We start from the raw sequence: 27,231 nt of genomic DNA on the forward strand, positions 1-27,231 counted from the left end.
CTTGCTGGCATGGTTGGCATCACTTCCGGTTCTGTTTTTCAGTGGTTTGTATATTGAGACCAATTCAATTTGTTGATGGAGTTCTGGTTGGAATGCCAGGCCACCAGGAATTCCCTGGCATGTCTTTGTTTGGCTTGTGCTACTCTGGATATGTTGCCCCAGTCGAATTTGAGCCCTACTTTGTCCATGTGCATTGAGACCAGTGAGAATTGGTCATGCCCCTTTGTGAGTAGTTGGAGGTTGTGTATCTTATTCTCAGTTTTCCTCCAATTTGGCCTATGTAATGTTTTTTTTTTCACAGTCCTTGCATGTTATTTTGTATATTATGTTAGGTTTAGTGACAGTGGATATGGTATCCTTTATGCTCATCAGTAGTTGTCGCAGTTCGTTGTTGGTTTGTTGTCTACCCTGAAACCTAGGAGTCGGAATAGTCTCACTTTCGACTCCTCCGTCCTGGAAAAAAAGATGTTGGCTATTCCTCCTATCCATGCCCAACATTATTTATAAAAGTCGATAAGGTCAAGCGTCAGTCTCTGACCCTCCAGGGGAAAATGCCCCCCTCTATTCAATCCAACCCCATAACTCAAACCCACCAGTCTGAGCCACATCCTTGTTATTCTTGGGCCAAACCCTTTCGGTTACCATTGTTCTAACTTACAGGATCTACACCAAACAAGATTTTATTCTAACCTTTCTAAAACAATATTTGGCCATACTGTGTTGTTTTAAGTCATGGGTAGCCCTTCAGCGAACTTGTGGTGCTCTCAGCTGTGGACAGCCCTTAAGACAAGTAAAAGCAGAATAAAGATTTAGCAAAGATTTGCAGCTCTGATGAAGCGATGTTGATTTGTTTTACTTTGATTGGAATTCGGTCCATTATGCTGAATTGTGTCATTTCCAGTTTTGACTTGTATGGTTTTATATATGTGGAGTCCAATTCTATATGTTTCTTGATTGCATCATGGGTGGAGAACCTTGCCTCGAGGAATTTCTGTGCATGTCTGCGTTTGGCTTGGGCTACAATGGTTACCTTATCCCAGTTCAACTTCATTGTGTGAATATACTGATATTAAGGAAAGTTAGTCATGCCATTTTGCAGCTTGCTGATGTTCATGCCTTCTGATAGCGAGTTTCCTTCCTGTCTGTCCGATGTAAACTTTGTGGCAGTCTTTGCCTAGTCTTTTATAAACCACGTTGGTTCTGCATGTTGTGGGCATGGGTCTTTAATCTTTGTGAGGAATAATATCAGTGCACTCAGACAATGAAGGCCATCAGTTTAACTGGGGCCAGGTAACCATAGTAGCCCAAGTCAAACATAGGCAGGCACAGGAATTCCTAGAGGCATGGTTCTCCACTTGTAATGCAATCATTCAGATCAAAGCCAGAAGTAACACTACTTTCATAACAGAACAGACAGCACAAATTACAAGAGGAGTAGAATGATATCGCTTCATCAAAGGACTCACTAATGATGTCACCAGCATGGTGACTAAACGTCTGAATGGAAACAAGCCAGCTCAGTGAGCAGGTTAGCAACCATAAAAGCAGGATGCTTTGATCAATATGACATTCTGAACAAACATGTTCACCTTTAAAAGCACCAGACCAATTGGCAGGTCATTCAGTCAACAACGTGAATTAACGTGAAGTTCAAACTCGTGATTCATTCTCTCCTGGAGCCACTAACATTAACGTATGTTCCAAAAGACAGAGACAAGCGATAACGTAACTGAGATTTAAGAAATGACGATTCAATGATAGGCCTCTTTCTGTTCTGAAACCACTTGACAGTTCTTCACGTTTATTCCTACCACTTCTTAAGTTTTAGCACTGGCATTAAACTCTGAGATCTTCAAAATGATTATTCATGTATCCAGTAATAAGGAGATGCTAATATTTTAGGTTAAGTGGACTTTCTTTAAATTAGACAGAATCACTATTGAGGATATGCATTGAGACTTGAATAAATAACAAGTTTTATAATACGCTGAAAATATCTGCCCGGTATAAGGTTCTTTGTCTCAGTTGGTACAAAGATCACAAACAAATACATATAGAACTCGCAGTCTAGCTTTCCTTGAGTTATTTTCAGTCACAGTCATCTAATATATAATATCCGTCAGTGGAAACACCTTCTCCCTCTCTGTCCTATCAAACTACTGCCATTACCCTTTCTCCCCAAACAGATATCAGGTGTGGAACAACATGAAGAATTAGAATATAAATCCACCTGCACCGCCACCATGGACGACCCTCCCCGCCTCCATATTCTGAAGAAGAGTCACTGGACCCAACAAGTCAGTTTTGAATTCTTTCCACAGATATTGCCAAGCTTGCGAATTTTAGCAGCAGTTTTGGATTTTGTTTCAGAAATCATCGTGTTTAGATTTACTTTATAGTGAAAATTCTTCAGGAAACTGAACCAGAGTCTCACTGTTCAAGAAGACAGCTCATCACCACCTTCACAAGGCCAACTAGGGATGTACAAAAAATGCTGGCCAGCCAGCACTGCCTGCATCCCACAAAAAATGAATAGAAAAAAAAAAACTTTTCTGTTCTTTGAAACATTTGAGTATTGTCTGACGTTCTCCGTGATATTAATTGAACTGATACAGTGAATGGTTTCATGTTCCAACTCATCAGGAATTCTAATCTCATCTCACCTTCCCAGCAATCAGAACTTGGAAACAGACATTTCAAAAAAAAATCAAAGGGAGTCTGCCTCAGTTGTAGAAGGGATTTGCATCCAAGGGATATAAATGTGTCTCACATGTTTCTCAAGAATCTGATGCCTACTGTCATTTCAGAACTCCATGGTAGAGTTCAGGGTTAACTGCGATTCCGTGCTGCCTAGAATTCAGGTCATATGATCTGGCGTAAAAGCACTTGATGATGTTTCGTTTCATTGGCCGTAACAGCATTACTAAAGAATCACTTTCATTCTTCAGGCTGCTGAACATAGACCTATCTCTTCGATTGTCTGTTTTATTTGCAAGACATGTGAACCAGTTCTCACCCTCCTCCATGGAGTAAAGAGTGGAAGTGGAGCATTGACATCTCCATGTAAAAAGTAAACGAGGCCGAGTGGCTCTTCATTAAGAGGATATGCTTCTAGTTATTAGCCTCCTCATCTGCAATTCTGCATTGCCTTCTTCCTTCTACAATCCCGTTCCTATTCTAAACATTCTAAGGACAAAGGACTTTTTCTGTTCAACGTGATCACTTTTCCACCTGCCAGTTGGGAAATCTGAGAGGCGTATCGCTGTTATACTACCTTTGAAGTCCCTTTGGAGTTCCACAATATTTGCTGCTGTTATCAGCTTTCCTTTAAATTTGTATGCCCCACAGCCAAACCTTTGGCTTTTGTGTTATTGCTGCCAGGATGGAATGCAGTAGTTGTCTAAGATAACAAAGTGTGGAGCTGGATGAACACAGCAGGCCAAGCAGCATTTCAGGAGCACAACAGCTGACTTTTCAGGCCTAGACCCTTCATCAGAGAGGGGGGTGGGGAGAGGGTTCTGAAATAAATAGGGAGAGAGGGGGAGGCGGACCGAAGATGGATAGAAGAGAAGATAGGTGGAGAAGAGAGAATAGGTGGGGTGGTAGGGAGGAGATAGGTAAGTCCAGGAGAACGGACAGGTCAAAGTGGCGGGATGAGGTTAGTAGGTAAGAAATGGAGGTAGTCCACTCTCTGTAACTGAGTCCTCAACTTCTTCAACCACAGACTGCAATCAGTGAGGAAAGGCAACACCACCTCCTTGGTAATTTATAAAACTGGCACCGCACAAGACTGCGTACTTAGCCCCTTGCTATACCATTAATACACACTTGACTGTTTGGCAAAATTCCACCCTAACCCCATCTAAAAGTTTGCTCATAACACCACCGTTGTGGGTTGGGTCTCAGACGTTGTTGAGGCAGAATACAGGAAAGAGATAGAGCGCTTACTGGCCTGGCATAAAGATAGCAACCTATCCATTAACGTCAGCAAGAATGAAATAACTAGCCATTGACAACAAAAACAAAGTTTCTGGAAAAGGTCAGCAGGTCTGGCAGCATCTGTGGAGGAGAAAAAAGAGTTAACGTTTCGGGTCCGGCGACCCTTGCTCTGTAACAGGCTCAAAGGGCTGTATAGACTCTTCTGTTTCCAGTATCACAGCCCCAAGAGGTTGACTGACCTCTTCCTATCCTTGTGTAACAAACTTAGGAGGCTGAATCGCCTCCTGCTGTTTCCCCTGTAACAGTGGCAAGAAGTTGAATGGCCTCCTCCTTTAAGTCTGTAACAGTTTTTGAGAGCGGAATGGCCTCTTTTCGTTCCCCGTCATGCAACTGAGAGTTTGAATGGCCTCTTCCTGTTCCCCTGTGACAGGCATGACAGCCTCAATGGCCTCCTCCTGTTCTCAAATAACACATGCAAGAAGCTAAATGTTCTGCTGCAGTTCCTCTGTATTAGGCTTGAGAGACAGAATGGCCTTCTTCTTTTCCCTTGTAACAATCTCCAAAGACTGAATGGCCCCCTCCTTTTCCAATGTAACAGGCTCCAGAGACTGAATGGCCTGCTCCTGTTGCGATGTAACAGGCACCAGAGACTGAATGGCCTCCTCCTGTTCTAATGTAGCAGGCTCCAGAGACTGAATTGTGCCTTCCTGTTCCAGTGTGACATGTTTTAGAGACTGAATGGCCTCCTCCTGTCCTTGTGCAACAAACCTGGGAGGCTGCATGGTCTCCTACTGTTCTTCAGTAACAAACTCAAGCGGCTGAATGAACTGCTCCTGTTCCTTGTCACAGGCTCGAGAGGCTGAGTGCCTCCTCCTGTTCATCTGTAACAGGTTTCAGATGCTACATGGCCTCCTATTCCTCTGTAGCAATTTGATGAGGCTGAATGACCTGCTCCTACTCTGGTGTGATCAGCTCAAGAGGCTGAATGCCCTCCTCATGCTCCTCTGCAACAGGCACAAGAGGCTAAATGGCCTGCTCTGTTAGAGGCTCTAGAGACAGATGGGCCTCCTACTCCTCTCTAATAAGTTGGAGAAACAGAATGGTTGTCTCCTGTTTCTGGCTCGTAAGTCTGAATGGGCTCTTTCCTTCCAGTCTAACTGCCCCGAAATACTGATTGGTGTCCTCCTTTTCTAGTGTAACAAACTCGGGAGAATGACTGGCCTCAGACTGCTCCCCTTTTACAAACTCGAATCACTGAATGTCTTCTTCCTGTTCCTGTGTAATAGAATCGGAGGCTGAATGGCTTCCTCATCTTCCTCTGTTACAGGTTTGAATGGCTGTTTGACCCCCTCCTGGTTCAGAGTAACATGCATGAGAGGCTGAATATCCTCCTATTGCTCCCCCGTATTGTACGCAAGAGGTTAATTGGCCTCCTCCTGTTCCTGTGTAACTGGGCCTAGAGACGGAATGCTCACCTCCTGTTCCTGTGTAACAGGTGGAAGAGACTGAATGGCCTCCTACTTCTGTGTAACAATTTGGAGAGGCTGACTGGCCTGCTCCTGTTCCTGGGTAACCCAGCTCGTGTGGCTGAATTGTGTTCTCCAGTTTCGGCAGAACCACCTTGAAAGACTGAATGGCCTCCTCCTGTTCCTCTGTGACAGATTCAGAAGGCTGTATGCCTTCCTATTGTCCAATGCAACTGGCTCGAGGAGCTGAATGGCCACCTTCTGATCCAGTGTAACAGGCTTGAGGGGCTATAATGGCTCTTCTTCTATTACTGTAACTGTTTCAACAAGAGGAATGGCCTCCTTCTGTTCTTGTATAACAGGCTGAAGAGGCTGAAATGACAACCTCCTGTTAATTTATAACAAGCTCAAGAGGCATAATGGCCTTTTCGCGCCCCCCACCCCAATAGACACAAGGGGCTGAATGGCCTCATCTGGTTCCTACATATGAGGCTGGAAAGGCTAAATGGCATCCTTCTGTTCCCATAGAACAGGATCGAGAGGCTAATGGTATCCTCCTGTTCTCGTCTAACAGACTGGAGAGACTGAATGTCCTTCTGCTGCTCCTCTGTAATTGGCTTGAGATGCTGAATGGCCTCATTCTTTTCCCCTGTAACAATCTTGAGAGGCTCATTGGCCTCCTCTTGTTCCTGCGTGTAAGGCTTGAGAGGCTGAAAGACTCTTTCTCTACTTGTGTAACAGACCCAAAAAACTGAATGCCCTCCCCTTGTTTCTGTGTAACAGACCTGGAGGCTGAATGACCTCCTCCTACTCCTGTGGAAGAGACTTGAGAGAATGAATGGCATCTTCCTTTTCCCTGTAACAGACTGTTAAATGGCCTCTGCTGTCCCTCTTTAACAGGCTCGAGAGGCTGGCTATCCTCCTCCTGTTCTCCTGAAGCAGACTCGACAGGCTGAATGGCTTTCTCCTGTTCCGATGTAACAGGTTCATGGCATTAAATGACACAGCCAGCTGTAGATTATGAGCAGAAGTTAAACTGTAGGTGACGCAGGTCCCTCCCTTCTCAATCACAGAAACACAGAACACAATGTACTCCAAGTCTCCTCTGCGTCAGACCTCGTCCAGCTGCGGTAACCCTCATCTAAGTTTTCAATGATCCTCTTTGCAAAATGTGCCAACATTCCAGCTTTCTATCTCTTCGTGTGATAATAGGCTAGTGTGGACTGAATGGACTCCTCTTATCCCTCTGGAAAAGGCACATGGGGAGAGAATTGCTTATCCCTGTTCCTCAGCAGCAGTCTCAATGCTCTGAGTGATGTCTCAATGTTAAGAAATTATTTAATACCGTACACTTAAAAATAGGGGTGACATTAAACAAAGTGAATGAACAGTAAATATTGAGACAACACAATATGGAGCTGGAGGAACACTGTAGGCCAGGCAGCATCGGACGACATCAACTTTCCTGTTCCACTGAAGCTGTTTGGCTTGAAGTGTTCTTCAGGCTCAATGCTATGTTGTCTCTGAACCCTGCATTTGCAGTTCTTGCTATCTCTGAGCAATGAATATTGTTACCCTAGTTTATGATCTCTACAATTTTCCCTATTAAATTTTATGCTGCTGGTCTGTTACTTTATCCTTATCTCCTTTCATAAACAGGGTGGAACATATAGAAGCATATTCATTATCCCAGTGAAAGGTTTCCATTTTTGATGATAAATGGGCTCCCTTCAATTTGTTATACCAAAATGTGAGTGCTGAGCATCAATTCTACAGCTGTAATAGGGATCAGCAACTCCAGAGAGAGGGGTAGTAGGCATCAGAATCTGAGAACATTAGACCAGAATGTTTTAATAATGGATCAGAATCTAAGAGCATTAGGCTGGAACATCACAACAATGCACAGGGGTTTATATGAGGATGCTTGGTATCTTTCTACATGTTATGATCAATGGACTATATGCACTTTAAATTATTCAATGTTTTTATTATACCATTCTGGCTATCGTTGGTAAGTGTCACTCTCGAATTATCATTTCAATAACCTACGTGCAACTGCATCACTATCTTTTAATTTGCTCTACACTTGTTGCCACTCTTATTTTTCCTACTGAGACTCTGAATCCAGAAATCACGACTAACTACATCAATAAAGTTTGTTCATTTCCTCCTACTCTTTGCTTCTGGCAGTGTCTCTCACGAGTCTCTGTTGACACACTCAGTTTTGGCAGTAAACCATGATTCATCACATCACTGTTCTTGGTATTTAAATTTTGGGAGCACGGAGGTCCACTCTTCTGTTCTGGTTACAAACTTCATTTTCTCCCTTGACTCCATACCGTCCCAGGCCAATATCTGAGGCTGAAACAGAGGATTCATAATTGTGGTGATCCCTTTGGACATGAGCTGATTGCTGACACCGTACCCTGACCATTCATAATTTTAACTCCTAATACCTCCAGAATATACTTCACTGGCTTAACACATCTGCTATTTGAACCTTGACCTATAATATACGCAGTTGCAGTTCTTGCTATCTCCGAGCAATGAATATTGTTACCCTAGTTTATGATCTCTACAATTTTCCCTATTAGATTTTATGCTGCTGGTCTGCTGCTGACACAACCAGCTTCGAACCTGGTTAAATGAATCTTAGTTGATACTCCATGGCATGTACTTGAACTCACACCTAAATCCCAACCATCTGTCATCCTTGACTGCATTGATGTGTATTGTTATTTGGTCTGGCAATAACTTTAATCTGATACTCTCAAAGGCGTCAACACATCTGTCCACGAAAACTTTCCTCAATCTCTCTCTCTAAATTAACCGAAACCCAGCCAGTTTTTCTTCGTATTTTCCTTGTTTTTCTCCACGTGTAGTCGCTCTCAAAAAATAATTTTCACATCTACCACCGCACCCTCCCCACCCTACCTCTCTCTCTCTCTGACGCAAACACACACACACACACACACACACACACACACACACACACACAAACACACACACACACACACACGCACACACATAGTGGAGACATCAAGACATAAATTTGCGAAAGCTCCATTTACTGTCACTCACAGCATGAGCTGGAAACGTGCCCCTTCGAGGCAGTTATCTACTGAAAGAATAGTACCTATACAATGGCAAAGGTTAGCTAAGCTCACCATCCTAGGAAGATATTCCAGTGAGCTGAGCATAGGCATGAGCATAGTCATCAGGTCTCCATGCTGGGCTGCTATCTTGTTCTAGTTTGTGGGGTCTGGGCTAGTTCTATGGAACAGATTCAGAATTTGATATAACAAACTTCTTCAAATAATCAGGCAAGGCCTTTATCCAATTTTCTCATTGTTGTGATCGGATCCTCCCACTCCGCTGTCTTTTCCACCATAATTCCACAACATTTTATCTTTAATGTGCATCTTTTTGGCTTTCTGCATCTTTCCCCTGGCCTTGGCTTTTGTCTCCCTAATGTGTTGAGTGCAGGCAATGTGATGGTCTGAAACAATGAAATGGTGTGTGTTGGGCTGTTATTCATTTCCCAGTGTGTCACAAGTGGTGCTAATGTTGGACAGATGTTTTCAGCAGCTTTGACGCATGTCTTTGAATCTTGGTTTATGCCTGTACTGGATATCTGTGTTTGTCCTTTTCAGCTGATCATGCAGTAACACGAAGAAACTTCTTGTGCATTGTTATAAAAGACCAAGCAACCTAATTTGCAGCTCAGGGGCTTCTGACTGATTCCTGTTCTTGTAAATTTAGTGGGGGTGCTAGGGATGGTTTTCTAGAGATTGCGCAGTGAGCAGCTTCAGCCATTCAGGAAGACGTGAGGGTTTGGTGACACATCTCAGGATGGTGTATGGGGATTGTAGTTACAGCATCTGGATCTGCAACGTGAATAAAAGTAGCAAAGGCTGCAGAGAGGAGCAGTTCTGACAACACGCAGTGAGTGTATTTGTGGAAAGGGATCTGCCATATCCACCCGAGTTTTTCGAGAACAGTTCCCGATTTACAGTTAACCCAGGACCTGAATGTGAGGGGACCTTGACTGAACAAGGAGCTGGTCACACAGTGTTGCCATCTCCTTCAACACGACCTGCAGCTTTACAGCAGGTTGATGACGGTGCTGCCAGTGGCTGTTAAGATTGCAATTTCATTCGTCTTACATGATTTGGAAGTTTACTGGCATATCTATCATCTTTCAGCATGTCGACATCAATGCCACTATACAGTGATGGAGGATGTGTATGGTGGATGAGGTGAATGCAATATTTCTGTCTCAGCAAGGAGCTGTTGGGTGTATCCTTGTTTTCCCAATTATGCAGGATTCCCAGCAGTGTCCAAACAAGGGCTCTGCTGGGAGCCTTTGCCGAGGAGATGAGGTCGGGGAACTGAAGGAAATCTTACTCCATTACTGTTGCAGTGTAATCATGCACAGTAAATCATCTTGGTGAATACCTACTGCCCTGGCAGCACCCACAAACTCTTCATTCAGAAGCAGGCACCATTCCCATTGTCTTCAGGTCTCCACATGGAAAGAAAGGATGACTTCTTAGATAAAGACCACCGCCTTCATACATGGTTGAAAAACACCCTGGCCCTCACAAAGTATTACTGCCAACCAACCACGGCAAAATATACCGTGTGCACTGAAAGAAATGAAGCCAGTAGGAACATCAGAGAGCAGATTTTGAAAAACTGCACCAATATCCTGAAAAGAATCGACAGGTTCAGATTCAGCCACATTATATTCCAGACACCTAATTATAATCCATTGATTTAACCTGTTTACATCCATTTTCAGACTCTCCACCTTCTTGAGATAATTTAATTTCCTGCTTATCTTAGTGTCATTACCAATCTTAGTTGCAGCACGTTTATTCGACTTCTCCAATTCGTTGATATAGATTGTAAATAGTTGAGGAGCCAGAGCAAATCACTGTGTGACTACACTGGTTAGATTCTGTCAAGCTGATCAAGACTGATTAACCCAAATGTCTGCTTCCTGTTTGATAACCAGTCCTTCTCCAACCCTGTGTAGCGCATTTGATAGGCTCTAAGTTGCATAAAGATATACAAAAGAGGGGCAACAATAGGCAAATCAGCTCCTTGAGCCTTCACCACCATTTAATATGATCAAGGTTGATGTTATCTCAGCCTCAGTTCCACTTCTCTGTCCGCTCTCCGTAACCCTCATTTACTCAATCTCCTTGCATCCACTGCAGTCAGGTGTAGTGTACTCCACAGATTCACAACATTTTCAGAGAAATAATTTCTCCTCGACACGTATTAAATTCCCTCTGCCTTATCCTAAGACTATGATCTCTTGCTGTAGATTGGCCCCCATGAGGAAATATCCACTCCACATCTACATTACCAGTCACTTTTAGCATATTTCTACATCAATGAGATCTCCTCTCATTCTTCTAAACTGCAGAGAGTATAAGCCTGAACTGCCCAATTGAATCCAGTCAGGTCTGGAATATTGCAACTAAAGCCTGTCCAATCTCTGCAGCCACTTCACTTAAAAACCATGGATACAGGCCATGAACAGCCAGTGATCTGTTGTGCCTTCAGTGCCATTACTTCGTTCAAAACATTGTCACTAGTAAAAAGAGACTGTTACAAGATACTTCCACCCTTTGGTACCCTCCTCGTATGTCGATTGAATATTTATATCATCCAGTAAAATGATTACCAAATAATTCACTGTCATTTTTGAGTTCCCATTGTCAATTCTCCACTCCCATTCACTAAGGTTCCAATGCATATTTGAACTATTCTCACTCTCTCTCTCTTTATACACACAGAGAAACTTATACATTTTTTATCATTCTTGTCAAATTACATTCATAATCAATTTTCTTCCTCATGATTGGATTTTCAGCCAATTGCTGCTAGTTCTTAAAAACAATTCCAAACCTCTCGCCTACCATTAGTTTTCATCACTGTTCCTGCCTTAGTTTTTGATTCGAACCTTTCATTGACTAACGTTGTTAATCACAGGTGGATCGTCTTCTCATGAGTCCTTCATTTGAACAGAATAATTCTTTTTCTTAAGCATTGTGATATATCAGCTTAAATGTCTGTCATTGTTCCTACACTGATCTTCCTCTTAGTCTATATTTGCCTTCCGCTTCAATCAACAAGTTGGTCAAAGCCCCTGAGCTGCTCGTGGGACGCCTTGTTTTTACAATGCTTCAAGGGGATTCCTCATCACATGATATGCTGACATCATCTAACACAGACATTTATTGTACAGGGTGCATAACTTCATTGTTTCTAAGTTTCGCAACGATTCTAACAGAACCAAAAATCACAGTCAGAGAGAAAACAAGAAGGTAACATATTCATTCTAAGTGCAGAATTGGACCCCGTCTTGATGGGAGAAAAACAAATCAGAGGACTATGTGGAAGGGACGCAGCAAAATGAGATTGATTGGAAGAGAGGCATCATAGGGACGTCCAAGGCCTGAGAAAATTAAAATGGAGGCATTATCACAGCAGAAGCCAGTCCAGGTCATTGAGCCCGGGGAGATCGGTGAGTGGGGCAGAGCAGGTCAGTGGGTCTAAGGTGATGCATGAACAGGGCAGAGTAGGTCAGTAGCCACAGGCTGGTGGGTGAATGGGACAGCATTGGTCAGTGCGTACAGGGCTCGTGGGTGAATGGGACTGCATAGGTTAGTGAGTACAGGGTTGGTGGGTGAACAGGACAGTGGAGATCAGTGAGTCCAGGCAGAAGGGGTTATTCTGTTCAAGTTGGTGTACTGGTTGAAAATCTTAGGATTCTTTCTAACCTTGCATGCTAGTACTTCTCCATGCCCTTGTGTTAATCAATCTCCTATATGTGAACTTTCACAGTTTCATTTCTATCCCCTCTCATTCTTTCAAACTTTAGAGAACACAGGTTGAGTTTACTCATCAGACGATCTTGCCATCTGAGGAAGTGATCTGGAGAATGTCCATTGCACTTGCTCGGTGATCAGTATATCCTTTCTTCGACTGGAGCACCAAAACTGTACACAATATTTCAGGAGTAGTTTCACTAACACTCTACTGAACTGCTACAGGACATCATTACTTCAAATTCTGATTCCCTTTAATGACGTTTAAACATTTCTTTATCTTTTCATTTGCATATGTTCCCCCTAATATCCTTTGTGTTAATTTTATTTATTACGTTACTGTGTGAGTTCTTTAAAAAATCATCCTGAATATCCAAGTATCCTACATCCAATGGTTTTCCATTGTCGATGTCTACAAAAATCATCTTCAAACAATTTCAAATAAAGTTTAATCAATAATAATTTTGCTGTCAATAATGCGTTATCATTCACTCCAATTTTGTTATTACTTTCTAAATATTTAATATCACATCCTTTATAATAGATCCAACAGATTGTCTCCTGCGGATGATATCTGTTGTTGGGAAAAGCTTGAGTCAATTAATAAGGAGGAAATTCAAGAGGCGATGTCAATGTCAATGTGAAAGGGAAATCAAATTTGACTTTTTTTGAGGATCAAACAAGCAGAGTTGATAAAGTGGAACCAGTGAATGTTGTGAATTTGTATTTCCATGAGATATTCATTAAAATGTCAAATAAAAGCTGATTGCACAAGATGGTTGCTGTCAGTTTATGTAGTAATAGATGAGCATGGGTTAAGAATTGATTAACAAATAGAAGACAGAATTGGGATTAATAAGTCTTTTCTCAGGTTGGAAAAACACAGCCGGTGGAGTACTAAAATAACACGTCTAGATTGTCAATTATTTACGATCTATATGAATAACTTGCAGGAGGCAAAATGCAATGCATACATAGTATCTGTTAATACAAAAAAATCTATGGTAGGATGTTAGTGATGAGATCATAAATAATCCCTAATTAAATATAGCTAGATTGAATGGCATATACCTTGCAGATAGAGTTCAGTGTCGGGGTAAAAAGTGCTGTCATTTGGTCTGAGGAACCAAACTTCCTTCTTGTTATTTAAATGAAGGCAAACTCCAAAAATAGTGGAGCACAAAGACACGTGAGTATTCTTCTGCGTGAAACTCAAAATTTCAGCATAAAAGTTCTGCAAGTAATTGCAACAGCAAATGGAATTTCGGTCTGTATTGTGAAGGGGCTGGAAATTTTTAGTTAAAAGGGAAATATTGCTCTCACTGTAATGGTGTTCATGAGACTGCACCTGGAGTACAGTCTACAGTTTTGATTCCAAACTTAAGAATGGATGTACTCGCATTGGAGGCAGCTTAACAGAAATTCAGAAGGCTGATTCCCGAGATGAAGCTTTCAACTTTTCAAGAGTTATAGTTTAAATCTTTACGCACTAAAGTATAGAATAACGACAGTTGATCTTATTCACAGTCATGATTCAGAGGAGGCTTGAATATGGATGTTTAGAAGATGTTTCCACTCATGTTTAAATCTAAAAGTAGGGTACTTAGTTTTCAATTAGTGGCTCCTAATACTTTAACGAAGATGAGAGGCTATTTCTTCTGTCAGACGTTAATAAATGTCTAGAAATCCCTAACCCAGAGAGTTGTGGAGCCTAGATCACTGCAAGTATTTAAAGAGGAGCTAGATGGCACTTTGAACTATCTGAGAGTTTTTTTTTAACAGTGAAGAGCTGACACAAAGAGAAGTTGAGGTTTCTGACAGATCTCGCAGAGTGGTGGTGCAGGACTAATGGGCTTAATGGTCTCCTCCGGTTAGCTCAAGCCTCATCACTCTTTGGCCCAGTGTATTTGTTTTTAATCATCTGTATCCTCCTTGAGCTCAGTGTTAAACTATGCTGGAAGATGCTGTGTGAAATACCTTGTGACGTTTGACTGTGTTGAAAGCGTTATGCAATTTCAAATTATCATTCATGGTAAGTCACTGAAATTTCCATTTGAAGGCATAGAGGTTTATATTAGTCAGATTTGATTTCCTTAACTCTCGTCTATCCTGAACTTTGTAGCCACAAACGCTTTCAGTCCTGAACATGCTGAGAGACCGCACAATAATGTTCCAAATGTTCTTGATTTTTTTGATGAGAAGTGATTAGCGTTTGACTGCCAGACAACCCAGCAGCTGCTCTATCCAATACCTGTGCAGTAATCAACCAGTTGGCTAAGTCTGTACCTTACATGTTATGTTACAGACTTGCGTCATGGGATGTACAACACAGAGACGGGCTGTTTTGGTTGGTCTGTACCACATGCTCCTCCTCCCACCCACTTCATCTAAAACTGTTAGTATATCCTATTCTTTTATTCAGATACGTGTAGAGCTTCCCTGTCAAATGCATATCGTCATTACCGCAAGAGGAAACTATTGGCCCATTGTGCTCATACTGGCGATGTACCTTTGAAATAGGCCTCCTCTGCTCCATGCAGTAGCAAGCCCCAACTTCTGGCTGCTCTGTGTGTAGGGTCCTTTCTTGTGATTCCGACATTGCTCTTCTTGATGACTGTAATTCATTAGTAACTCCTACTATCCCACAAGTGGAAAATCACTTTCTCTACATTTGCCAAGCCAATTCCCTTGTTAATTTTAAAGTATTTAGTCATTTTCTTCTTGGTTTTCTCTTTTCTGGAGGAAATTGCCTCAAACTGTTCAATCACTTATGAAGGTTAGAACCTCTCAGTTTTTAGTATCTTCCTTTAAAATACCCTTTACAAACCACGTAATGTCTTTATTTTCAATCACAGACCGAACCTAGGCACAGCGCTCCCAGTCCTCTCTGGCCATTGCAAGCAAGTGTACAGCCTGCTGTGTAGTAACACATGGGATCCAAACTGGTGAATTCTCTTCTTCCTTCAGTTCCCATATGCGGTCAGTGCACATCTCAATTAACTTCAGTGACGTTGCTAGATTGAAGAAGTTGGAGCTGTATTGCTTGGTGAAGTGAAAGTTGAGAGAAAATTTGCTGGAGGTGCTAAAATCATGTGGAGCCTGGACAAAGTAAATAGAGAGAAATGGTTCCTAACTGATGAAAAGATCGAGAATCAAAGGCCTCAGATCTGGATTAATTGGTAAAAGAAACATTAGAAAAATGAGGAGAAATGTTATTTTGCAAAGAGGAGTTAGGATCTGGAATGTTCTGCCAAAGAGTTCAATGGAAATAGATTCATTCGAACAAGCACAGATTATTGTCTGAAAAGGAAGAATGTGCATATTACTGGCAGTGGCAGGAGGTCAATTGCTTACTAAGAGAATGAACGGAGCAATGATGGGATCAATGGTCATCTCCTGTGCTTCAACAATCTGTGTCATATGCCCTAGGAGGGGAAATGGATACTTTAAGAACTTGAGATCAGAATAAGTTATGTTCAGCCTAGAGTCAGGAGTGATGGGGTGGAGATGGTGAGCAAAGATGATTACGGAAAGTTTTTTTTTAATCTAGCATCATTGTTCGACTTCCGGACTTTGTCAGTAGATTTTCTTCATCCTCTGACCTGTTGCTACTATTTTCTTGTATTTTTGAGTTTTGCATCCGTGAAACATTCCTTGGGAAATAATGGCTGACAAAATGTCTGTAAATCTGTTACTTTCTGGTCTCACAAGTGATTTCTGACAAACTGCTTGCCTATGACCTCACTGAAACATTCAAGTTGGTAGGGAAACTAATAGGGTAAATGAGGAGAGATTGTTTCTCCTTGTTGGAAAGTCTAGGGCCAGATGGCAAAATATTGGAATAAGGAGTTGTACATTTAAGACAAAGAAGAGGGGGCTTTTCTTTTACCTTCCAGAGGGTAATGAACATGTTTGGGGGCTTGGTTATCTCATTTGGCCGGACAGATGATTAATAATGCAGAGGGAGGCCAACAGCATTGTGTCATTTCCCTTCCTGGCTGAGATTGCCATGAAGCTACATCTCAACATCTTGCCTTTCCCAAGGCGTGTCCATCAGTTGAAACCACCATTATTTATTTCTCTCCAACGTGAGTACAGCCCTATTGTCTGTTAGGGCAATGATACCTCTGCTGAAATAACTCCACAGAGGACAGTATCTTGTCACTGAGTGAACAGCACCTCTATTTTTATCTGTCAGTTAGGGCTGGCTGAATGGCCCAGATTAACAGCACCAATCAGTGAACCTATGTTCTGAGGTCCATCTGACTGACCTCATTCCAATCACTGCATTTACTGTGGAAGCCCACACCACAAGAGGGCTGTTAAAGCCAGGTAATTATGTATTTTTCAGGCAGTGAGATGGACATATTTTTAAACTGTAAGATAATCAAGGGGTAAAGGGAAGAAACAGGGCTTGAAGGCTCTCCAATCAGACATGAATGTTGAAACAGCCTCAATAGGCTGAATGGCTATTTCTTCTCTTTTCCCTTCTGGTCTTATCCCAGGCAATGTCCTGGTGCATCTCCTTTGTACTCATTTCAGTGCAATCACATTCTTTCTATCGTATGGTGGCATAAATTGCACACAGCACAACAGCTGTGGCCTAACCAAAGATCTGTGCATTTTAACATAACCTCCCAATGCTGGGCAATTTATTCCACTACGTAAGCATGTCATTGTCTTGCTCCTGACACCATAGACCCTTATCTTAATTTAGCAGCCTCCTGTGTGGCAACTTATCAAAGGCCTAGTGAAAATCCAAAGATCACATCCACTGGTTCTCTTTGTCTAACTTATTCATTACATCTTCAAATAAATCTAACAACACTATCAGGTGTAAGCTTTACTTGATGAAGCCGTGCTGACTTAGCCCTAGTTTACCATGCATTTCCAAATACTCTGCAATCTTGTTCTTAACAATGGACACAAAATATAACCATTGATTGAGGTCAGCATAATTAGTGTATAATTTCCTATCATTTTGCTCTCTCCCACCTTCAGCAGGGCTGTTAAAATTAGCCATTTCGTCTCTTCCCTCTCCCTCTCCTTAGTATGCATTTCATTCATTGGGACGAATTGGTTCTCTGCCCCCACAATTACCTCAGAATCTCCAGCCATTACTACTCCACCGCCTTCCTTGTCGTCTTTCCTTCCAATCAAGTCTGGCCAGTTCCTCAATCATGTCTTTGTCTCTGTGTTTAGTCAATGATACTATTAGGTCTGTTTCTGTTTCTGCCTCTCAAACTGCAGGGGGATATCAATCATATTGTGGCCCCTGTACCCTAGGGTTTCCTTCACCATCACCTCCCTGTTCAAGTCTGCCATATTACACATCACCAGATCCGACACTGCCTGTTCACTCGTGGGTTCCACCACAAGCTGATCCAAAATAAATCATGTATACATTCCACAAATTCCTTTTTCTTGGGCTCCATTACCATCCTGATTTCTCAGCCCGTCTGCATGTTGAAGCCAACCATGATTACTGTTATAATGCTTTTCTTGCATGGTTTTCCTAACTGCAGATTTATTTCCTGCCCCCCTCCCCCGTCCTGAATACTGCTAGGAGGCCTGTACACAACTCGCAAAGGGGCTATCTTTTCTTCCCTTTATTGTTCTTCAACTCTGTTCACACAGATTCGAGCCTTTTGACCATATTGCTATGATCCATATTCTAGTATTTCTTGCTATTGATTTAATTTTATCTCTTTCGAACATGGTATCCCTGCCTGTTCTGTCCGACTGCCTTTCCTTTCAATCGGATATATATCCTTGGATATTTATTTCACAGCCCTGATCCCCTGGCAGACACATTTCTGTGATACCCACAACATTGTAATCCGTCAAATTAAATCTAAGGTGCAAGCTAATTCACTTTGTTTCTTTTGTGGTGTATATTTAACTGGAACACGCTCAGTGCTGCATTAACTGTCTTTTTTCTCATACTTTATCCCTAGCTGTTTTACTTGTAAGTAATTTAGAACTGACTGATTGTTATTTCAGCTCCAATTGTTTCATTTAATCACTGAATGCAGTGATGCATTTTAAAATCTCAATAGGTATTCAATCAAACTTTTTTCTTTTCCTTCCTCACAGTTAACGTAGTGACGATCTACGTCCTGCTTTATAAAGATTGTGGATTGTCTTCATGTGTCAGACGTTATCTGGGGGCCATGGCAGTGGCGGATCTACTGGTCATTATCCTTGACCTGATATTGAGACACATTCCCATTGTTTATCCGGCACTGTTTTATTCCCTGTTCTTCATCCGTGTGTGTAATACCCACGCCGTCCTGCTTTATGCAGCAACTGACTGTTCTGTCTGGTTCACCGTCACTTTCACCTTTGATCGATTTGTGGCCATTTGTTGCCAGAAGTTGAAAAGTAAATATTGCAGTGAGAAAACGGCGGGTATGGTTCTGGGAACAGTGGCTGTGCTGAGCTGTTTAAAGAACATTTTCTGGTATTTTATGCTCACAGGTTCGTATTGGATGGCGAACACCCCCTGGTTTTGTGAGGTAGCAATTGGTGCTGCTCACTCTCGTGTCTGGGTCACAATCGAGTTCCTCCACCACATTCTAACCCCGGCTCTCCCATTTCTCCTAATTCTGCTGCTCAATGCTTTCACTATCAGACACATTTTAGTGACCAGCAGAACCCGCAGGAGACTCAGGGCTCAGAGACATGGAAAGCATCAGACAGATGCAGAAATGAAGAGCCGGAAAATTTCGATCGTTTTACTATTTGTGATTTCGGGTAATTTCATTCTGTTATGGTCAATGTTAATGTTGTTTTCCATATGGAAACGGATGGTTGATTTGAGGCTTCAGTCTTTTTCTCTAGATCGGTTTGTGCAGGAACTGGGCTTCATGCTGCAGCTCCTCAGTTGCTGCACAAACACCGTGATTTATGCTGTGACCCAGACTAAGTTCAGGCAGCAGCTGAAGAATGTGGTGAAATATCCCTTTACTCAAATTACTCGATCAATTTCACTCATTAGTCAATCAATGGAGAAGTTTTGTCATTTCAAGACAAATGTTCAGCAATGAAGAAGTCTGTTGCTATCGTAACAGAATAAGGGCGGTGCCGGTTTGTGCAACCTTATCCCACAGGTTACAAGACACATTTCAATGTTTCAACTCAGGGGCCAGTGAGAAAAGGCGCCATTCCACTGAATGTATCCATAACTTCAACTTGTAGATAATAAAATGTTTCATTAAAAATCCCCAAGTCGCAGAACTTCCTAATTGTTTTGTCTTTATGCTGAATAAGCCGAGCTGGAGAGAGACAGGCTCTGTCCCAAGTTGGGGCCTCCAAGCAAGAAGAGGGCACCTGGCCCGAATGCAGGAGTTGGGATTACATCACTCTGTCTTTGCTTTCACCTCTGGATCATTTACTGCATACTGGCCTTGGCACAATTAATCTCTTTCCATTGTTCTCTCTCTCCTATGTATCACTTCCATCCTCGCAATGTCCAACTGTCTCTGTCCTGTGACAATCTCCCTCTCATTTTCTCACTCATTTTTACTGTATCTGCATCGCCTATTCTTCTTTCACCCTCTCTCTCCTTTGCAGTTTTCCTACGTCCCAATCTCAATTTCTCTCACTTCCCTCACACTCTACACATCTCTTGTCCTTTTAACTTCTCTCATCTTCCATTTCCAGGGCAACATTGTTGGGTGGGGCCACAAGCTAATGCAAGATGAACAGAGTGAGTGGGGTCAAAGCCTGTTCAAACCTAAGAGTTAGACTGTTGCAGCAGGCCCTTGCTGTGAGAGAAGAGTGGATGATGGATTCAGACCACTGTGCGTTGCTTTGGAAACAGTGTGGTGATGGGTTCAGAGGTTAGTTCAATGAGAACAGTGTGGTGCTGGACAACTGGTTATTGCTAGGCAATTATAGTGGGTGTAAAAACATTGGCCTGTCCTATAGAAGAGTGGGAATTGGATCAAAGATTGTTGCTAGAGGATAGTGATATGGATCCACAGGCCATTACTAAGGGAAATGTAGGAGGGTCTGTGGTTGTGGCCACTGGGCATTGCTAGGGGAACAGTGGAGGTTCGGGACCACGATGTATTGTACGGGGTAATAGACAGTGGGATAATTCACAGAATATTGCTAGGAAAGCAGAACGGATGGAGATCCATAGGCTGTGGATATAAGTTTGCTCGCTGAGCTGGAAGGTTAGTTTTCAGACGTTTCGTCACCATTCTTGTTAACATCATCAGCGAGCCTCCGACGAAGCGCTGGTGTTATATCCCGCTTTCTATTTATCTGTTTAGGTTTCCTTCGGTTGGTGATGTAATTCCCTTGCTGGTGAAGTCATTTCCTGTTCTTTTTCTCAGGGGATGGTAGATTGGCTCCTAATCAATGTGTTAAACCACTCTCCCCTACATCAAAGACAGTTCCGAAATGACTGCCAGACTACTCTAACCTCTTGGCATCAGGTAGCCCACAAACCCACCAACACACTAAAACAGCAGCTAATGAACTTAAAAGACCCTACACAGACAACAAACAAAACGAACGTCATCTACAAAATACCTTGCAAGAACTGTGACAAACACTACATTGGACAAACAGGCAGAAAGCTAGCCACCAGGATGCATGAACATCAACTAGCCACAAAACGACATGACCCACTATCACTCGAATCCTTAGATACAGATGAGGAAGGACACCACTTTGATAGGGACAACACGTCCATCCTAGGACAAGCCAAACAGAGACACGCACGAGAATTCCTAGAAGCATGGCATTCCAACTGGAACTCCATCAACAAACACATTGAGTTAGAGCCAATCTACCATCCCCTGAGAAAAAGAACTGGAAATGGCATCACCAAACCAAGGAAACCTAACCAGATAAATAGAAAGCGGGACATAACACCAGCGCTTCGTCGGAGGCTCACTGATGATGTTACCTAGAATGGTGACGAAACGTCTGAAAACTAATCTTCCAGCTCAGCGAGCAAACTTACATAAAGAACCTCAATCTGAGTTACAAATCTTCTCAAAACTTGCTATCCATTGGCTGTTGCTCGGGGAACAGCGTTGGTAATTTCAAAGGCCATTGTTAGGTAATAGAGTGGAAGGTAGGGCCACAGGTCATTGCTAGGCAAACAGAGGGTTGTGAACACAGCCTGTTGCTCGGGGATTAGAGTGGGGTTGAGACCACAGCCTGTGACTTGGAAAACAGTTTAGGTATAGGATCACGGAACATTTCTAGGGGACCATAACAGAACATGGGTACACCCAAAGCCTGTTGGTTAGGGCAAACGAGTGGTGGTGGTGCATCAGGCCATTGCTAGTGGAACAGATTGAGTGTGGGGCACAGACTGTTGTGACTGTAAAAGATGTGGGGTGGGTCTGCTGGCTCTGGGAACTGAGTCATTGTTGACCATTGGCCATTACCAAAAGTGAGTGAGTGAGACCACTGGTCGATGACAGGTGAACAGAGTTGGGTGATATGCAAGCGATTGCTAAGGGAGCAGGGAAATGCTGGACCACTGTCTTTCACAAGGGAACAGAGTTCAGATGGTTACAAGGGCCCTTGATAGGGAATCTGAGTGATTACGGGCCTGCAGATAGTTGCTAGGGGAATCGAGGATGGAAGTGTTATGGAACAGCGCAGAGATTCTCAAAATGCTTTAAGAAGGTAACCTAAATCCTAACTTCTTATTTAAAGGCAGAGATGAAGTGTCATGTTCCAAAGGCAATTCTGCTGGTCAATCAACTCAACATGAAACAAAAATACAAATTATTTGGACACTATAATTAAGATTCAAACAAAAGAAAGAAGAACGTAAAATAACCTAAATCTCTTGGAAATCTAAACCAAACCATAAATACAGTAATTATTATTCATCAGCTGTTCCACTGCAGTAACATCCCATAAACACATTCCTTGACAAAAAGGAAAATTCAGACAGATTTTCACATGCAGTTTTCCAATTCTGAAGGGGGATAAAAAAACATCCCGTTTAATTCAGAAAGCGTAACAGGCATGAGATATTTCCTGACATTTCAAACTCTGTGGAGACCCCAATAGTTTCTCCTGCTCCTCAAAAACCAAAACCCATAAATCCTGATCTTTGAGAGCTGATCACACCCTTTCAGCCTATTATATATGAAAATAACAAGGTCTCTCAAGCTATTTACTCAAGTGATCTTGGTACGTTAATCTGTGCCTCTGCCATACAATCTCCGCTCAGAACAAAAACAGGATAAAATAACAGCTTGAAGTCATGACATTGTCACACCTCCTCCCCCCTTAAAAAGATGAAACAAAGCACAAAGATGGCTTCATTTTTTAATACCCCTCAGTCTTATTTTGTTAGTACACTAAAATTCATATGCAATTCATTGAGTCTAAGCATGCAAGCATTCACTACCACATTCTATTTTTATCTATTAACTTCCACCACCAAATGCCTCTATCTGTGTTCACCCAAGGCGTGATGATGCATTGACAATTGCCTTTACTCATCTAGCCACATGTATAATTTTCAAATTGAAAGGCCGCATATTAATCTCCTTCTAAACAAGCTGGAATTTTTGTCCTTAAATTTCTCCAAAAACTCTAATGCATTATGATCAGTATATTTAATAGTCTCAGGAACATTGCAGGCAATATAAACGTCGAAAAGTTGTAATACTGTCACTCATCTCAAGGCGTCCCTCTGAATCGTGGACTATTTCTGTTTATGAGTATTCAATGTTTTGGAAAAAATACCCATTAGGTCCTTCCGTCTTCTCATCATCTTCTTGTAAAAGTATATCACCATGTAGGTTAGATGGATTAGCTATGGGAAATGCAAGGTAGTCGGGGTGAGTCTGGCTGGGATGCAGGGAGAGGGTAGCAGGACAGTTGGTGTGGACTTGTTGAGCAAAATGGCCTGTTTCCACACTGTAGGGATTCTATGAATCAGTTAACAATTTAGGACTATACTAGAATGATAGCCATTGAAGTAGCTCAGAATAGTTGGGGTGATGGCAGTACCCTGAGAAAATCCTGCAGTGATGTGCAGGGCTTGGGACGATTAAACACCAAGACTTACACGTGTTTGTGTTGAATAATTCCACCCAGCGGAGAGTTTCCCTTGTTTCCATTTGACTCTAGCTTTGCAAGGCCTCTTCAATCGAAAAGCCAGATAGATGCTGCCTTAATTTTAAGCGCAGCCAGCCTCACTTTAATTCTGGAGTTCAGTGTTTTGCCCTTGTTGGCCTAAATCTGGAATGAGATCAAAGGCTGAGTGGCTCTGGTAGAGTGCACAGTATTATTGAGCTGGTTATCAGTCAGCGAGTATAGCATGATAGTGTTGCTGTTACTTCTTTCTGTCACTTTACTCATGATGGAGTATAGATTGACAGGCATTGGGTTATGGGTGGGGTTGGTTTTGTCCTGCCTTTGTGATCTTCACATAACCAGGCGTTCTTTTCTAAATCTGCATCAATCTAAATGTTGTGGCTATACTGCACCAGCTCCACTGATGCAAAAATTGGAGCACGGCACTGAGTATGATGACCATCCATCATTTTATTGAATGGCAGGACAGATTCCAAAAGCCAAATGGCTGCTTTCCGTTATCATAATTCCATGCTGGGGATCTTCAGAGGAGGCTGGTGTAGAATCATCCAGGTTGGCAGCACAGAAAAAGGCACTTCCAGCCATGGACTCTGTGCCTCGAACGTACATTTGCAGTTCTGGCTGAAGATTCTTGGAAATCCTCCAGCCTTACCTTTCACACTGATTGTGCTGGACTCCCCCATCTCACACACAGCAGAGATAGGCTTTGAGATGAATTGCTCCTTTTACCAATGTGTTGTGTTCTGAATGAGGACAGAGTCAACCTTCTCCCTAACCGATCCGCAGCATCATCAGAGATCAGCCCTGACCCTCATTCAGTTTTTGTTGAGCTGGCGCTGCTGCCAATCCCTTGTCAAGTCATGCACATGCAGAGTGTTCTGCTGCAGCACAGCTGCAGAATTGTAACGGTGGAGTCGCAAACTGTAGGGTGAGCCATATCGACAGGAACCAGAGGCTGGCTTACACTGGGAATCTCAGAAATGCCCTGTGTCAGCCTAAAAGTCCAAATAAGACGGTTTAGTGTGTGCTGAGTGGGAGTCAGCTGCAAGTTTCCTTCAGGAAAGAGGGCCCGGGTTTACAACCTGGCTGACTCTCAGTGAATTACAAGTGAGAGGGATGAATGCAGGAATGAAGATCAGAACAGGGACTGGAAACAGTGTCTTAATTTGTCCCATTATTTAGTGGAGTTAATTAATCAGCATGAGGAGAATCAGAAACCAGAATGGACCACAAGACTGATTGCATCTTTAGTTGAGTATAAGCAGGAGAAAAGGAACAAAGGGTTTCTTTTCTCCAAGCCTAACTCCACACAGTGAGTAATTAGTTCTGGGAGATATTGCATGGAACTGTGGGTTAGGAACCTTCAGTCAAGGGCTTTGGACGATCATTTGATTAAAAGTAAATTGTACAGAATTGCAGGGAGAAGTCAGAGAATGTGCACAGAATCAGAAGGTGTGCTTGGAAAACCGTGCAGACATGATGGGTTGAAGGGCCACCTTATTGTGCCTTCAAGATTCTGTGAATCGCAGCTGCTCATTCATTCCCAGCACGGTCAGTTCTGAACGTGGGTTTAATGTCAGATATTCTGCCTGGTTGCTCAAGCATGATCACATTAATGCTTTAGGAAGATGAGAGACTAACGTGAATTATCAAACACATTGCAGCCTCTAGATGCACCTTTCAAAAAAAGACTTTCAGAAAGAATTCCCCAAAGGAGCATTTGGATTTTGGCAGGAGGAGGAGGGACAATGTGGGACAGGGAATTAAAGCGTTCAGGGAAGAACGAAATGAAAAATGTTCAATGGACACTGGATTTGCCTGAACATAATTTCTGTTCTGAATATGTAGAGCTGAATTCTATAAATTCCATTTCAGTGGAGTTGCTATTGGGAAACTCAAATCATCCATTGTAACAACTTCTGAGAGAGTCACTCAATTCATCAGGACTTGAATGTTATCTTTTAATGAATTCATCTGATCTGTTAGTGGGAAAATGTTTCAAATATCAGCTTTATAGAAACCCTACAAAATGGAAACAGGTCATTCAGCCCAACAAGTCTGCACCAATTCTCTGAAGAGCATCCCACCCATACTGACTCCTCTACCCTCTAAACCTGCATTTCCCATGTCTAACCTATAAATCTTTGGACACTGGGCAATTTATCATGGCCAATCCACCTAAACTGCTTATTTTTGTGTGTGTTTAGCTCTGCACATACAAGCTATAAATTTTGTCCAGGTAAATCCAATTTACCTTGCACTTTTTTCCTCCCTATTGCCTTCTCTCCATATCGCTATAAACAATTGCGATCCAAATAATCACCCAGTGCCATCTTAGAATGCTTCCGTTGAACCTGCCTCCACCACCTTGTCACGCAATGTATTCCAGAGCCCTCGACTCACTGTGTGAGAAAGCTTTGTCTTCACAACACCCTTGATTCTTCTGCATGTTACTTTAAATCTATTGCCCTCTCATTCTTTTTCTCTTTTGAGAAGTGGGAACAGCTTCTCCTTATCTACTTTACCAAGCCTAATTTTGATTTTTAAATCTTGCATCAATCTCCTCTCCTGTATGAAGAGCTGTTCCAATTTGTTGCATCATTTCACTGGAACTGAAGATGTTCATTCCTTGAACTATTCTTGTAAATCATCGGCACTCACTCTGATGTATTCACATCTTTCCTATAATGTGGTGCTCACAACTGCACAAAACTCAGCTGAAATCTAGCACTTGTCTTCTACAAGTTCAACATTGCCTCCTGCTCATGTATCCTATGCCTATAGAAGAAAAGATGAGGACACTGGATGTTTCATTCTCACCCTTGAAATGCCCTACCATCTTCAATGATATACGTAAATCCCCATGTCCTTCTGTTCCCGCACCATCATTGGAACGATACACCCTATTTTAAATTATTTTTCAGAATTTTTGTGACCAAAGTGCACGATCTCACACTTTGCTGCAATGAACCTCATGTGCCATCTATCTGCCCGCTCCACCAACACAGATATATTCACGAGTTTAATTACAATCAAAGATTCTTGCTTCCCACGTTTTCCTGCCAGTTGATGTTGACATATTGTTCGTAATGTTGAAGGCAAGTTTAATCTCAATAACACGTGAGAACGGCAGCTGCTCTCTGTCCTCAGTTCTTGATCTGATTCACAAATTTTTTTCACCTTTGGGAAGTGCTTTTGTTGTGATCAGTATTGAACTGATCCTTCATTCTTGACATCATAAGGATAGGGAGAGTTAGGACCATAAGAGGACACAGCATGAGATGTATTCACCCCTCTCTTCCTCACAACACTCAGATAGGGCGAGATAGGCTAATGAGAGGCTATAGCTTGATGTACTAACCCCTCTGTTGTTCACATCAAAGGGACATAAAAGAATGGGTCCTTAGTGTCTGTGAGAGAGAATGCACTCGAAGCAGTATCTGGGATTATGGACAGTGTGAGATATGTGTCAATCTTTGCCCAAATACAATAGCAAGGGTGTTAACAAAATGGAATGGTAAAGATTTACAGCACAGACACAGACACTTCGTCCAACTTGTCCAAGCCGACTAGTATCCTAAATATACCTCCTCCCATGTGCCAGCCTTTGGCCTATTGTCCCCTAAACCCTTCCTTTTCATATACCCATCCCAGTGGTTTTCAAACAATGTCATGTACCAGCTTCCATCACTTCTTCTGGCAGCTCATTCCACACACATACTACCCTCTGCATGAAATAGGTACTCCTTAGTCACCTTGTAAATATTTCCCCTCTCATCTAAAACCTATGCCCTCTAGTTTTGGACTCCACCAGCCTGGGGAAAAGACCTTGCTTATGTACCCTATCCATGCCCTCATAATTGTATAAACCTCTCAAAGTTCGCCTCCCAGCC

The sequence above is a fragment of the Stegostoma tigrinum genome, chromosome 7 (genome assembly GCF_030684315.1).
Source record: "Stegostoma tigrinum isolate sSteTig4 chromosome 7, sSteTig4.hap1, whole genome shotgun sequence".
In the NCBI taxonomy this organism is placed as follows: domain Eukaryota; kingdom Metazoa; phylum Chordata; class Chondrichthyes; order Orectolobiformes; family Stegostomatidae; genus Stegostoma; species Stegostoma tigrinum.